This window comes from Anser anser, assembly GCF_964211835.1.
Source record: "Anser anser genome assembly, chromosome: 3".
NCBI lineage: Eukaryota > Metazoa > Chordata > Aves > Anseriformes > Anatidae > Anser > Anser anser.
The window spans coordinates 40,972,189-40,986,600 of record NC_139722.1 but is presented as its reverse complement, the minus strand read 5'-3'; the positions used below and the strand labels follow the sequence as shown (position 1 = coordinate 40,986,600).

At 38.4% G+C, this 14,412-nt stretch overlaps 2 long non-coding RNA genes across 3 annotated transcripts in view; one reads left to right on the top strand and one right to left on the bottom strand.

Annotated features, from left to right (window-relative positions):
* Window positions 1-6,550, bottom strand: part of LOC310896254 — a 68,857-nt gene extending 62,307 nt beyond the window's left edge. Inside the window, exon 1 of one of the 2 annotated variants that reach the window (XR_014581312.1) lies at window positions 5,578-6,550. This is a non-coding gene — a long non-coding RNA (uncharacterized lncRNA). The remainder of the gene's footprint in view (window positions 1-5,577) is intronic. The other variant, XR_014581313.1, reaches the window with a different exon arrangement.
* LOC310896255 overlaps window positions 143-14,412 on the top strand; it is a 34,295-nt gene continuing 20,025 nt past the window's right edge. Inside the window, exon 1 of the long non-coding RNA XR_014581316.1 lies at window positions 143-1,381. This is a non-coding gene — a long non-coding RNA (uncharacterized lncRNA). The remainder of the gene's footprint in view (window positions 1,382-14,412) is intronic.

The following is a 14,412-nucleotide window of genomic DNA, read 5'->3' as shown; positions in this document are numbered from 1 at the left end:
ACAACACAGCAGTTTCACAGCACATTTTTCCAGACAGCAGGGTCATCCATATGTAGTTGCCCTACGAGCTTTCCAGCAGCAGCACTCTGAAACGAAAGCATTTGCAGTGACCACATAAAGCCCACGTGCTCTCATTCTGTACACTGCATGTAACCACACTTCAGTAGCACATACATGTATCTGTGGGTGCATGTGTGCACACAGAGACAGCACGTGTGAGAGCCCAAATGTCCACCCTCTGTTTCCTCACCAGGTTGCAGCAATCTGAGCGGCCACAGCAGGTTTCTGCGCACAGCATGTGGCAAAAGGTCTGGAGCTTTGATAGCCACAGCTTATTTCTGTCAATATGAGGACCTCAGGTCTTACAGACAGTGTTCTCTACTCTCACACGTGTTGTGCAAGTGCGAGTCATGCCTGCATCCAGCAGCACGGCTTCTATTTGAGCATCCATGTCACAGCCATTAATATTTTGACTCACTACACCGCTTCTAGTGCTAGCTCTCTCACTGCTGCTATGCCTCTGCTTGCTTGCTGCTTTTCAGGGACACTGGCCAAAATTTCTGAGACAGATTTTGACTGAAACCCCGTCAGCTGTTACTTATTTAACCAACACGTGGACATCAATTTGTACAATGACTCCGGAAAGTGACAAAAGGAGCTGCCCCGAGTCACCAACTCCTTGAAGAGCTCTGCAGTTCTGCTCATGTTGTCACGCTGCCAAGGTATTCTCTCAGACAGTCCCTAATGCCTCCTTGAACATGAAATAATTACTTACTGTATAATGGCTGCTGCCTAGTACTTGTGTAAGTTTGGTATGCCCAAGTCTTGTCCCAGTTGTATCTCTCACACTGCACTGCAGATCTGCCTGGACTATGTGAATTAAGTGATTCACATGGGTTTTGGTACAGCATGACAGAGAGCACCCAAAATGTCCTTTAAGTCCAGGTTGAGCGCAGATTTGCGACCCAGCTCACCAGCTGTCCCTACTGTTACTCTTCAACACTGGCTGAACTGCCCTGCAGCCCCCAGCTGGCATCTCCCAGGGAGCCCACACTTTGCTATGTATGCAGCATGAGCAGCAGCAGCCTGCCATGAGGAAAATCAGACTGAGAGGCAGTAATTAACGATTCAGAGGTGGTAAGGAGCAGGTATAAGTGAGGATTTTTTGCCTGTTTCAGTGTAAGGCTAGCAGTTTAACTCAAAGCATCTCCTGCAGTGGCTTAGGCTGTTAGTGCTTGACTTTGTACTGAAAAGAAGAGGGAGGACTCGCAGGCAGTCACAGCAGAGAGGCATTTTGAGGAGCTGTCTCCACTCAGTTGCCTGATCTAGGCTGAGAAGTATGCACGAGTGACTCAAGCCTGTGCAGCGTACATTTGAGCAGGTAAGTTAAAACCACTGGCAATTAAAAATAACACCCCGGCTTTGCAGTGGGATGGCAAAGGAGACGTCACACAAGTGCTGTGGCTGAGCTGAGAGGCAGCAGCTAGCAGCTGAAAGACAAGGCGTGACTGTGGATTAATCTGGACACAATAACAGAGTCAGGGAGCTCTCAGGGCTTGAAACTCAAGGCTCAGGTGTGGACTAAAAAAGCCTCTTAGGTATGACCATAGACCATTCAGGAAGTCTTGCTGAGTCTCACGGACTGGTCCCATAAGTGACAGAAGGGCCAAAGACAAATGCAGCTGGTGTGTAAAGAATATTTCCAGAACTCTTTTTTTTTCTTTCTTTCTCTCTTGATTCTTTTTTTCTTCTTTATAATTTTGTAACTTCTTGTCTGTGCAAAGAGACAGATTGCAATTCCGGTGTTTGCTGTAGCTCTAAATTTCAAATTTTCATTTAATTCTTGTTTTCCAGTTCTCATTAATAGATTACAGATGACATTTTCAATATTAATTGTCATCTGTTTTAATTCCTAGTTTATTTTTTCTGGGAAATAAATACTTTCCTGACCTGTTCCAGTCTTGTTTTAATGCTTAGCCAAATATCTTAAGGCAATGAGGAAAAACAAACAGCTGAACATCTGCTGAAAAGGTTGCAAGGGTGGATAAGCTCTAATAGCTTCTAATGAGCTTCTAGAAATATATTGCATAAGGAGCAATGAATAGATCCCAGTCCTTAAGTCTTACTTATAAGACTAACCTGGTTGGTCACTTAATTTAGTTACAGATAGAAATAAATTCAGATGGAGAATATATTATCAGCTACTTTTAAAATGCTTCCTATGGTGGTATAACTCTCTCTCTTCAAGGAACCATTAATTGAGCTGAACACAAAGATTGCTTTTATGCATTATTGGTGCAATTCACATTGAGCATATGACTGGAAAAAAATCCCACACCATAGCTGAAATTCCACATTGTTTTGGTACACTGCATGGCTGTTATGTAGCTCCAAAGGGGTGAACTGAGCAGGCATGTGTAGGACCTCCTTTGCAATCTGCAACCAAAGGCTCCTGAGGACACAGCTCAGCCCTGCCCCTGGAACTGCCTATTACAAGAACAGTCTCAGAAGTGAGTCAAGGAGAGCATCTGGTAAATGTGCAAGAAGAAGTGTCACTACTATCCTTCAGGTCATTGGCCAAAGCAGTAGCATAGAAATTGCTGCAGAAAAATCCCTTCTCTTTGCCTTGGACTTCAATTTCTCCTTTTTGGGTTGCCTTCAGTTCAGCCACATATATCTACCTGCCATGCTCAGGCCTGCTATAAGTAAATAACAACACCAGCAAAGTCAACAGAGTTTCATTCACTCACAATAGAAGTAAATTTAGCTCTAAATCAATAAGGAAAAGCGAAATATTCCCTACGTGCCTGTTCTTGTAGCTGTCCTTCATCTGAAGAGTTCAACCCCACTTAGAGAATCAATGTATTGATAGAAAGTAAACTGTTTTCAATAAAACTGAAGATGTGAGCAGATTGAGCATTGTATGATTATTAATTTCCAAAGTTAGCCACAAGCTTTTAACAGTCTCCATTAAATCTCCAAAGGAAATTGAAGAACTTGGATAATTATCAAAAATGTTTTTTTAAAAAAAATTCCCCTCCATCCCTCTACATGTGCAGAAGCATCTTGGCATATTCGTAGGGCAAGGAAGGATATGTCTTTGACTGAAAATGATGATGCTTCACTGCTTCTTACTTCTCAGAGAGCCCTAAGCTCATTCTGCCACCTTGTGTGATCAACATATATTACAGCAGAATCTCATTTTCAGGTGCTTATTTCATATTCCACTCCAATATGTCTCGCCTCTTATGTAGTACTACTCAAAGAATGGAGTCAGTTAAACTATGAGGAGGCAACAACTCATCTCTGATATTCTAGTATGGACTGTCAGGATAAACCAAATTTAGTATTTCATTTCTACCCTCTGAAAAAGACAGATCATTTTAATAATTGCAGGAGTCAATAAATCTTATCAATTATGTGAAAGAATGCACATTTCTATTAGCTTACTGTTATCCTGTGATTCTCTTGAACATATAACTTACTTGAAATGACTTGCTAAATAAACCTGGGAACAGTTTTTGCCCATATCATGCACTTAAAGCAATTTGTTGGGGAAAAAAATCTAAACTCGAGCTGTGTAACTAGCCATTCTTTGCCTATTTCTGCTTTATATAAATAGTTTCTTCATGCTTACCCTGACTGGAAAACTGTGACTGCTGCAAGAGTATTTGGGTTTTAATGTAAAATGCCTGCAGAAAGCAAATGCAAAGGATACTTTTCAGAAAAATTCTCCACTGTTTTTTCAATATTACTTATTTCTGCTGCTATGTTCAGTCATGACAATACGAAAAAAAAAAAAAGTGAAAATGAAGCAAAAGCTTTTAACAAAAACCCCAGTTAAATCCTGCTGGATAAAAATGTCTGATGTTTTGATTAGCTGAATGAACTTGACCATGTTGTTCTGGAAACAGGGTAAGCACTCCTGAAGTTCATCTACTGAAATCTTCTGAAGCTTTAGGTCAGACTATCATCAGAGGCTCAGCAAGGGATTCACATACCCAGAAATCAGTGCTGGTACAATGCAAAAATCAATAACGCTACATGAAGTTGTTACCTCCGGATGTCATGTCCATTCGGAGTACCAGCAAATGCCCCCACACCCTGTAGGTACTCAAAACACATAAATGAGACACCAGCTGTGTATAGAAAGGCTCCCAATATAGAGGCACATCTCCCTCTGTTCACAGAGAGGAGCTCAGCACATCCAGCTTTTAAACGCCTGTAAGCTTGTGTGCACTGATCCGCTGGTAAGTGAAGGTGACAGAATGCAGGATGAAGAGAAAACAATTATCAAAAGCTCCTTCTAAATCCTGCAAACACAGACACTGACATCTATTACTGCCTTATGTTCTACAGATACAGAACTACATTTCTTATCTAAGAAGTGAACTATGGCTCAGACTTAATTAACCAGAACTGCAGTGCCCATAAGATCTATGCTAAAAACATACTATAAGCAGTCAAAGCAAAACCGATTCCTGTAGTCTAGTTTTAATGTCTTTCACACAGGGAAATAATTATAACTAAAAGCCGAGGTTTTCTCTTTATCCTTATGGAACACAATTCATCTTGCAATATCTCATCACCACCTTAAATTGTGGTTGTGGCCAGAAAGCTGTTTATGTTATCACTGCACCATTTGACTCAACATAACACTGCAAGTAATCAAATCACAGGGTTGATCCTCAGTCCTTCCATAAGGAGAAATGATTGAGGCAGAAAGATTCACATTGGTTTTAATAAGGACAAGGAAGAATATATCTACTAGATAGAAATTCAAAAAAAAAAAAAATCCATGCAGTTTGCATGTCAGAGAAAGCATTAATAAACTTGGAATTTGGTAAATAATTTCATCAAAACCCTCCACCCCCTGCCTCCCTGAATTAATAACAAAATAAATTCGGGTAAAATCTCTTTTGTTTTCTGACTTACTCTATACAAAATTTTGGCTTTTCTTTTATAAGTCGGTCTGTATACTAAGGTAAAGAAATAAATATTTTAAAACAAAACTGAACTTTTTGCCTGTGACTATATGTTTCAGGCTGACCCAGAGAGGAAAATCATATTAAAGTATTTTTTCCAATCACATACTGATTGAAAAAGAAAACCTTTAAAACACTACACACACAGTTTTAATTTCAAAGGACTTGGGCTCAACTTCCAAAAGCACAAAGCAGCCCTAAAGTGTGCATAATTAGTTTGGTATAGCGAAGCAAATGGTAAAGGGACCTGGAAAGTTTGAATCCCTCTACAGCCTCTTGCAGAGCCTTTGGCAAGTCATTTCATTTCCTTATATCTCAATTTCCCTATCTATTAAGCCAGGGCGATAATACCTACCTTCCCTGAAGAGGTGACAGTAATTAAGTCAATGTTTTGCATAGCATTTTCAAGATGCAAATCTCTACATTAAAGTTCTAAGTACTATTATTATTATCATCATTATCACTGATTACCATTAAGCTAAAGCTACTGTTTAATTCTGTATGTTCTTTTCTTGTTCTGAGAAATATATTCAACTGCCATTGTAAGCTAATTATACCATCTACTCTTAAGTATAGGAGTACAAAAGCATACCTTCTGCTGCCTTTGCAGTCTGTTCCCTCTTTCAAATACTCTTTGTGTAAAGGAAAGTATATTCTTAACTAATGCCTTAAGGAAGTTTTGCATGGTATTGCCAAATTAGCTCATTGCAATTAGTATCTCAAGTTACTTTGCAATCCCAGGAAAACAGCAGAAGCCATGAATGCAGTTAATAATAATGACTTTGTAAAGTAAAACTGCAGGCTAATATTGAACGGGCTGTCAAAGAGCAAAAGGCTGCTTTTCAAATGACCTTTAAATTCTCTGTGACTCCTCTGGAGGAAAAGAGGTAATATGAGTGACAAAAAGGCTTTCCCAGCTCACCACATTTTGCCAGGTCAAAGAAACATTTTTAATGAATAAATAAACAGATAATTCATCCCACAGCTGTTTCAGCATCTTTTCTGATAGGAACACAGGTATGAAGCAGTGAAACTGGATAAATTTCAGGGACCTGTAAAACAGAAGGAGAACTGAGCTCTGAGAGCCGGAGTTGCTCATTATGCAAAGCAGAAAGGATCAGGAACTTGCCCACGGGGCTTCAGATGCAGTGTGTGTCCATGAACCATAAGGCATTAAAGTGACGATGTCAAAATTAGTGTTTCCTAATACATACTAGCTTGACTTCGTTTCTTCTGGTTTTGCTTGCAAGAACATGCATCCATGTGATCCTGCTCTGCCATCCTGTCTGCCCACTGATGCAGTCAGCTGCAAAGCTTGATATGTGTGAACTTCCAGCTCTCTGGGCAAAAAATGACCAGCACTCAGTGTACTCCAAAGCCTACTTGCAATAAAAAATAGACATACACACAAAGAGGCAGAGGGAAAAGCTGGTGTGTCTCATCTCAGCATGCAGCCATGAAGAAAGACAGTGCTTTCCTTGTGATTGTTTGTTTGTTATGGCAATGCATTAGCCTAAACAAAAATGTAATTTTTAATGGATATTGAAATTTGACAGCTGCCAGCCTTGAAAGAAGCTCTTCAAGATTAAACATTTTATAACATGGTATTTTACATTTATATAATCTTCCTCTCTAACGATATCAATACAAAAAAAAAAATGTAAGATTTAATAATTAAAAGTACATGGAAATCCTGAAAGGGAAAACATATGTTACTTTTTATGGGGAAGTAAACTGAAACCCAGAGGCTAAAATCTGATCTTACCTGGTAGGATGGGACACATAATAGCCCACGGTCTTGGTTGTGACATAGTATTGGGGAATTTCTGTGCTGCACGCAAGGCTTTTTGTTGTGGCCCTGTTCCCATCCATATCGTAGTGCAGTCATGCTGCTGCAATGCTCCTCAGGATCCAGGAAGCCAGGCAGGCACTTCCAAGATGGCAATCGCAACAAAACCTGAGTGACAGTCACCCATAACACAGGGTCTGGAGGGAAGGATTCATCTCCCAAAAAACAGCTTTCTTTAAATTAATGACCCTCTGCTTTTCCCAGTGGGAGGACATTCAACTGATATTTGCTCAATCATCATGAGAAAAAGGTTAATGATGCTTTTCCAAAGGAGGAGCAGGAGTAAATTACTTCCCCAGTGTAAAAAAGCAGTTGAAAAATGAGTGAACAAGATTAAATTACATTAATACCTGAGATAATGGAAGTCATAAAATATATACATACATACTCATTTGTCCGTCATCTCTTTGGCTTTCTTTAGGTCTTGTAGGAAAGGTTTGCTATCCTGAGTTAGGTTGAAACAGGCTGTTGGCATAAACAACTTGACATAATAGAAAAAAGAAAAAGCCAGGAAAAGAAAACAATCATAGAATCATAGATTCACAGAATCATAGAATGGAGGAGCTTGGACTTCTTGTCTGATTTTTCTAAAATAATGGACTGCAAGAAAGGAATTCTTCATAGAGGTTGCACCATACAGGCCGTCCACTGCTATCAGTCAGTATGCCTCAAATGGACAAGGTTTATTTTAAGTCAGGGTGGCCTTGTATTGAACTTCTATGCAAGGCATTTATTTTTCTTGTTATACCATAGCTTTCAACGAGCAGCCTAATTCTCCCTACATAAGAAGTCCAAGGAAATACTTAGAAATGTTATTTTTGTCAGGTGACTTTGTGCTGTCTATGCTCCTTTGTCTGGTATTTTTAAAGTATGTTTAAGCATATTACACAATTTTAAAAGATAATAAAAGGGGTATGGCTTAGTCTGTTCAATAACATCTCAGATGGTATCCTTTCTTAAAACTGAGAACACTGGATTTTGCCGTCTAGAAAATTATGTATTTGTGGGCAGCAACTCAATCAACTTACTGACAAGCGGCAAAATATAATTTATTACACAATCTCACATAACATATAATAATATAAATATATGTATATTTATCAATGTACTTAAAATGATGTAGTTCCAGTTTCGGCTTCCAGATTAAACGTGATTGCTATTTCTTACCTTATTCCTTCATTGTTTTTCTTTTAAGTAGCATTTGAATAAGCACAAAAATGGGTGGAATATCAAGTTTAACCTCTGCCAAATTTGCAAAACCCCTGGACATTCATATCTCATTCATTCTGCTCCTTACAGCTTCAGACTGATAGTTCTGGAAATTAAATTGACCCATTTATTCATTGTTGTAGTAGGGCTTAAACCTCAGCAGCATGATTGCCATCGTGTCAGTGCTGCCATTGACCTAAGTCTTGAGTTTCAGAGATTGCCCCAGCAACACTCGATAATAAGTGGCAAAACATTATTGCTTCCTTTGGTACTCATTATAAAAACATTAATTGGGGTGAAAGGTAATCCACTTCATATGCTAAGTCATGGTTCTTCTCTAAGGGTGGACAAGGGGGATTGCAAGAATAAGTATGTCATGGTGATTTGTTGCCACAAAATTTCCTGAAAGTTTGAATGAAAGGACTACTAGGGGGTAACACAACAAGGAAAAGCATTCATTTTATTTAAGCTATCCAGATTTGGTCTAGAAGGTCATCATCAAAATGAGAACACAGCACAGAAAAGGGATGAGCTCTGAAAGAATAATTTATACAAATCACTGTTTCCCATTGTCCTGTTTCTACTGGTTTTATTGTGTTTAATATTATTTTTATTTTATTTTTATCACTCCATTCATCACACACAAAGATAGTTACAACTCACAGTTCTTTTCCACTGACACTCCATTTCTATGATTCCTCTTTCAAGAACTATTTTATATATATATATATTATATATATATATATGTATATCTTTCAGTTTCACTCCAGTGGCAGGAAAGCATTAAACTCACAGCCAGACAATTCAACCTCCTCCCCCAAGTGTTGTCACCCTGCCTCTTTAAGCTCTGTTTTATCAGTTGCATAGAAATGTTTTTCTCCAATTCAAAGAACACATTAAACCCTCATTAACAATAAAGGGAATTAGGCATGCACAGTAAGGAGAGAAATAAAAAGAGATCCTGCACTATCTAAGTAAAGAAACAGGATTCCCCTGACAAATGTGTATTCACAAAGAAATATCACGGCAGGTAACAAATAAGATCCCTTGGCTAAGTCAGATACCATTTCCAAAGTTTTCTCAAAGCGGGCGCTGTCTTGGAGACCTTTCAGTAATAAAAAGGGATTCTGCCCAGGCTGGGTTTATCCTGAAATTTTGGACTTTCATGTTTATGGAACAATAGTGTTTGAAAAACAAAAATTTAAATTAAATCCCAAACCTCATATGGAGGCATCTTGGGGGCCAGCTACTGGCAGGGCTGGAGAGAGTTCTACTGCCAAATGTAAAATGTGAGCTGGCAAGTGGACCTGAAATCTTAGATTTTGAACTTGGCAGATCTGAAAAGTCTTGGCATTTGGTTACAGAACTTGGAATGCAAAGCTTGCAAGCAAGTTTTTCCCCATAAGAGTATAAAAAGCAGCTTTAATGTGTATAAAGCAAACTTCCGTCTGCCCTTCTTCTAAACAGGACTGGTGTGCTGTGCACAGGATGAAGTAGCCTTTAGAAATGTGTTGAATTTTCTAAGAAACCCTATCTTCATTTGTCTTGCTTTATGTGGGCCCCTGTGACTTTCTGACCCTCCAGTAAATTATAGGATCATTCAAGAAGGTCAAACAGTCAGAGAAGCCAAAAATGGATTAAAAAAAAAAAAAAGTGAGAGAGAGCAAGGGTGGAGGGAGAATTATCATCTAAAGCTTTATTAGATATTTCAAATGCTACAAATTTTAATGGCAGCAAACTTGTAAAAGTTCAGCCTCTGCTTTTACTGGTGTAAGGGGATACTGTTAATTTTCCATCTGATCTTTAATATCAGTAATCAGAGTTGTTACCAAAGTCTTTCTGCAAAGGTGCGTGAACTAATTAAATTATTTTAAATTATATATTTAATAATAATAATAATAATAATAATAATAATAATAATAAATCTCCCTAGTGTTTCCTTATACCCCTGACAGCAGGGAAGGCATGCAACATTGCTTCCATCTTTTTTGTTGTTATTGTTTTTCTGTTGGGGAAGAGAAAAGAAGGGGATACTGTACTGGCAAATCACAGCTTTGAAAGTAAATAAAGGAGTGGTTGCTTAATAGCAATGCATTCTCCCTATTAATGTCGTTATTGTCATCGTTACCAGCACGTAAGAGACAGAACTGTTTTCACAGGTCACATCTCTCATGTAATTTACTTACAGACAGTGAGCAATTTATCCCATTAATATCTTGCTCAGTTATTGAGGAGTCGGAGTCTGAAACCACTGAAAAGAAGCCTGAGACATAAGGTACAAAGGAATGTGAAAAATTGTTCTGCAGCCAAGCCAATCCCCCTTGGACCCCACCATGTGAGCTGCAGGCTGACCGCTATGTGCAGAAAGTCTGTAGCCCATGAATCATCTACATGCTATGTTGTGGTCCAGTGTGCAAGCTGTAGAGAAACACATGCCAAACAGTCAACCCCAAAGCCTCAGACAGCTTAGTTGGTATAAATTATCTTTTAGGATGAATTAGTCTGTCTTGATTTGAGAATTTGACACTCTACCCATTTGTAACTTGTTTCCTTCATCCTTTGCATGCATTAGCACAGAACTGGGATATATTTAAAATCACAAGAGATCCATTTCCATTAGTTTGGAAGGTTATTTCATGTAACTCTTTCTTTGTTTCTTAATGTTCCTTCACACTGATTTTTTTTCTCTTTTTTTTTTTTTTCTGAAAAGGAAAAGAAAATGGTATAAGCACCATATAGTGTTTCAGCCCTTCTTTCTTTTTCTCTCTTACCTGTATAAGACAATAACATTAGCACTCATTCTTCTTCTCATTCATTTTAAGCTATTTAAAAAAAAAACTTATTTGGATTTCCTAGATAAAACATATGTGCCTTCCAGTCCAAACTGCTTACTGTTGGTGCAGTTTTGAAGCGAACCTGAGATATATTTTTTATATATTAAAATTATTTTTTTTAATTAAAAAAAAAAATGAAAATAAATTTGATGTCACACCCCCAGTTCAGCAAATCAGAGAAGCCTTGTTCTGACTTCTGGTCAAAATGTGCCACCGAAACCAAGCTGAGAGTGCTGGCTCTGCTTGCTCCTGTGAGGCTGCCTCAGTGATGCAGAGGAGGACACAGCAAGCCTTCTCACTGGGGTCTCCCAAGGATTCAAGGGTGATTTAGGATGCAAAACCACCTCTCCATCTCTCTCCTGAGGATTTGCTTTCATGAGAGATGTCTCCTGCTGGCGCAGAACTACTGTACTGGAACTCAGCCCGTCTGCCTCTGGCACCTGGGCAGAGGGGGTGCTCTCCAAGATGATAAACTGATGTCTCCAAGGAGACTCTTTCACTCACTGGCTCACAGGCACTAATTTAAAGAATTGCCCAGCTACAGCATGATCTATCAGCAAAGACTACCAAGAAAATAATGGGCTTTTAAAAGATGATGCGCTCTAGAAATTATCTGTATAGCAACCTGCTCCAAAGTCCTGTTGGATTTGGCAGACGTTCAGCCAGGCTGCCAATAATGGCAGACTCCACCAGAGCCATTAGTCCTTCTGGCCTGTTAAAGTTCAGAGTGCATTTCCAAAATCAATTAATTAATTAATTAAACCCTCCACTGATTCATTTCCATTTATTTATCAAGTAATTCTTTGCCACCACAAAACCAAGAGGAAGGACAATTTCCTGACTGTCGAACGTCAGGGATAAATGGTCTCTCTTTAAAATGATAGTCTCTGGTGCTCTTTGGCTAACCAAGTCCCCTATTAATAAAAGCTACACTCTCCTGAGCTTCCCTGAAACACATCATGGCAAAAGGGGCAGCAAAACAAGAATAAAAAATAACCGCAAAGGTCAGTGCTAACTTAAAAAGTTAGTCAGAATAGTTGGAGACAATCTAACTCACTGGAAAAAAAAGAAATATATATATATATGCCACAAAACAACTACTGATTAAAAAAAAAAAAAAAAGTTTGCAGGTTGATAACCCTTAAACTAACATTTACAGATGGAAGATCTTGACAATTTAGCCACTTTCTGCTTCAAAATATACAGGGTCTTGTACATGGCCAACATGAAAGTCAATGGCAACAGCAGACATTTGATGCAGTGTGTGCCCTCCAGAACAGACACGTCTGTATTCAAAGGCAGCTGTACTTGACAGACAGTCTCGTTCTGGACTTGCATGCATAAGTTCAGACACAGAAGCCATAAAACACTGTAAACTGCACTTTACAAATTCACACAGCAGAAGCTGTTTGGTGGGTTTGGACATCATTTAAGGCTCTCTGAAAACAGATGGAAACATGATGTCTTCTCACAAGTTTCATTCCCACATTACTACCACAGATGGTGCTCTCACCTCTTTGAAGAATAGATCTTTTTTCTTCCAGAAGCAATAACAGGATACAAAATATTTCACATTATTGCTGACATAACAGATCTCAAGCAATTACAGCTAAGACATTGCAACAATCTAGCATTTTTTGCTGTCCTCTCCTCCCAGAACAAACTCTGCTTCCCCAACTAACCCTCCTCCATTGAAAAACATCAACTACAGGCAGGGACCAAAACATGGACAGATTAAATATTGTCCTTTAGGTTCACAGAAAACATTGAAATATCAGATCAGCTATTTACCCATATTTTCTTCCTAAAAAATTCCATGTACCCCTAATGCAGTGACATTTGTAGAATCACTCAGTAACGTAGCTCATTTGAAAGGAAAGAGAAAACCTTTTTTCAGATGGTTTTGTAACACATTGCAGTGTTGCATGTGGGAGTATTTTGTCTTGTGTTGTTTTTTTTTCTTTTTTCCCAACTAAAAATAAATAACTGGATAATTATATTTCAACCTCCTGAGGGCTCATTTCCCAAATGGATGTGAATAATAAATCAAGCACCAACAGGAGACAACTTGCTTCTCAAAACAGGCATTTCAGCATCTATAATGTTATATAGTGTTTGTGCTATTGTTATTGTACCTTTTCACCTCTTAAACAATGACTTCACTGTTATTTTCAGCTCATAAATATTGTAAGAAAAATCAGCTCCTGTTTACAGAAAAAAAGAATTTGAAAAACATCAAAAAGAAAAAAAAATGCTTCCTACTCAACATTCACACCCACCATCTATCAATTTACTAAGGAAACATATGCTTATGCAAGCTCAAAAAAAAAATTAAAAAATAAACTGCCTTATTGTTACAATAAATAAATAAACAAATAAAAACTTGGGCAATCACAGTTATGCTCATTGATCACCATCCAGAAAGCTTGAAGTCCAGACCAGGGAAAGACCTCTGGCCCCTAAGTGAAGTGTAGCCTATTAGCTATCACCCATGCTTTCCACACCCAATTGCTTCTGGAGCAGATTGACTGCATTTTTAGCAGATAAAACTTTGCCTTCATCTACACAGAGCCCTCCTATGAGCACCGTGTTCACATGTAGTGCTCACATGGCACTAGTATGTCATTGTTTTGGTGATTACTACTTTATATGAAAATATCTGAAATGACAGGAAGGTTGCATTATGGTTTGGCAGAAAAGAGTTTTTGGAGTGTGATGTATATGCTGTGAGTGCCAAAGCGTGTCATAAGGGTGATCAGAGAAGTCCTGTTGGGGTGGTGCTGGAAGTCTATGCAATGTTCAGAAAGCCCATGTGTTTCCAGTCTTCCCCACGATGCTCACAGGGCTAAATATTCTTAAACCCACATCTGAATATCTGCTTAAACACAAGTAATTGATTTACTACAGAAAATGAGTTGGGTGCAAATGCCTATGAATGACGAAGTAACCTGGGCCCTGGAACAACTTGGAGAATTAAGTTACTTTTTAGTTTTCTGGTAGCTTAGGTATTAAATAGGAAAGAATAAATTTCAAAAGATTCTACTTATTCTGGCTTTGTAACACATGAAATTTTCATTACTGGCAACATTGATGTTATATCCACAAGAAATGTGCTATTCACTTGGAATTACATGACTGTTTCACCTTTTCTAAATTCTATTCACAGTTGGACTTGATGACCTTAGAGGTCTTTTCCAACCTAAATGATTCTATGATTCTATTGTGCAGAGAATAAATTAGAGCTAATCTGGAATTTTACAAACTCCTATTGCGTGAGATGTTAGATATTCAACTACATAATTTTAGCTGTTTTCTTGAAAGTCTTTCTACAGTAGCGTTTCTAATTCTTGAAGGGGGATATTTTGATTTAATTTCTCTGTAGAAATGGTCCTTTGTTGGTTTTTGTACCTGATGCCAACTTTCATTAGGGCCTGATCAAACCCCTACTGAAGTTGGACTTTCAGTAACATCAGTAGGATGTATTGAAAGCATGTAAGTGTTGAGGATAAAATTTAACTCTTGACTTAAAAAGTAA